Source organism: Arachis hypogaea, chromosome 11 (genome assembly GCF_003086295.3).
Source record: "Arachis hypogaea cultivar Tifrunner chromosome 11, arahy.Tifrunner.gnm2.J5K5, whole genome shotgun sequence".
NCBI classification, from domain to species: Eukaryota; Viridiplantae; Streptophyta; class Magnoliopsida; order Fabales; family Fabaceae; genus Arachis; species Arachis hypogaea.
The window spans coordinates 80,549,074-80,550,696 of NC_092046.1; the positions used below are offsets into that span (position 1 = coordinate 80,549,074).

The following is a 1,623-nucleotide window of genomic DNA, read 5'->3' on the forward strand; positions in this document are numbered from 1 at the left end:
GTGTATGATGGAAAAGGCTTGCTATTGCTAAACCTGTTTCTTCCACCATTATTAAAGCCTTGTTGAGGCTTTTGTTGATCCTTCCATGAGAGATTTGGGTGATTTCTCCATGAGGGATTATAGGTGTTTCCATAGGGTTCACCCATGTAATTCACCTCTGCAATTGCAGGATTCTCAGGATCATAAGCTTCTTCTTCAGAAGATGCCTCTTGAGTACTGTTGGATGCAGCTTGCATTCCATTCAGACTCTGAGAAATCATATTGACTTGCTGAGTCAATATTTTATTCTAAGACAATATGGCATTTAGAGTATCAATTTCAAGAACTCCCTTCTTCTGAGGCGTCCCATTACTCACAGGATTCCTCTCAGAAGTGTACATAAACTAGTTATTAGCAACCATGTCAATGAGTTCTTGAGCTTCTGCAGGCGTTTTCTTTAGGTGAATGGATCCACCTGTAGAAGTATCCAATGACATTTTAGCTAATTCAGACAGACCATCATAGAATATATCCAGGATGGTCCATTCTGAAAGCATGTCAGAAGGACACTTTTTGGTCAGTTCCTTGTATCTCTCCCAAGCTTCATAGAGGAATTCACCTTCTTTCTGTCTGAAGGTTTGACCATCCACTCTAAGCTTACTCAGCTTTTGAGGAGGAAAGGACTTAGCTAAGAAAGCCTTGACCAGCTTATCCCAAGAGTTCAGGCTATCTTTAGGTTGAGAATCCAACCATATTCTAGCTCTGTCTCTCACAGCAAAAGGGAAAAGCATGAGCCTGTAGACTTCAGGATCTACTCCATTAGTCTTAACAGTGTCACATATCTGCAAGAATTCAGTTAAGAACTGAAAGGGATCTTCAGATGGAAGTCCATGAAACTTGCAGTTTTGTTGTATCAGAGAAACTAATTGAGGTTTAAGCTCAAAATTGTTTGCTCTAATGGAAGAATTGAGATGCTTCTTCCATGTAAATTGGAATTAGGTGCAGTGAAGTCATCAAGCATCCTCCTTGCATTATTATTATTTTCGGCTGCCATCTCCTCTTCCTGTTCGAAAATTCCTGTAAGGTTGTCTCTGGATTGTTGTATTTTAACTTCTCTTAGTTTCCTTTTCAGAGTCCTTTCAGGTTCAGGGTTTGCTTCAACAAGAATGTTCTTGTCCTTGCTCCTGCTCATATGAAAGAGAAGGAAACAGAAAAATAATAATAGGGATCCTTTTTACCACAGTATAGAGGTTTCCTTGTTGTGAGTAGAAGAAAAGAAGAGTAGAAGAGAAAAGAAAGGAGAATCCAAACAGAAGGGTGAGGTGAGCAGAGATATGAGATGAAGAGAAGTGTTAGTAGATGAATAAATAAATAGAAGAAGATGAGAGAGAGAATTTCGAAAATTAAATTTTGAAAAAGAGTTAATGATTTTCGAAAATTAAGATAAAATTAAAGTTAAAATTAAAAATTAAAACAATTAATTAATTAAAAACAATTTTTGAAAAAGAGGGAGGTATTTTCGAAAATTAGAGAGGGATAGTTAGTTAGGTAGTTTTGAAAGATTTTTGAAAAATTTTTGAAGAAATATATATTTTTTTTTCGAATTTTTTTTTTGAAAATAAAACAAAAAGAAAATTACCTAAT

General features: G+C 35.9%; 1 non-coding gene across 1 annotated transcript; it reads left to right on the forward strand.

Moving 5' to 3' along the window:
- The first annotated feature begins 530 nt into the window (after positions 1–530).
- LOC112724389 (small nucleolar RNA R71) lies at positions 531–638 on the forward strand. The gene has a single exon (XR_003163554.1). It is a non-coding gene; the product is annotated as a small nucleolar RNA R71 (small nucleolar RNA).
- Positions 639–1,623: the final 985 nt, after the last annotated feature.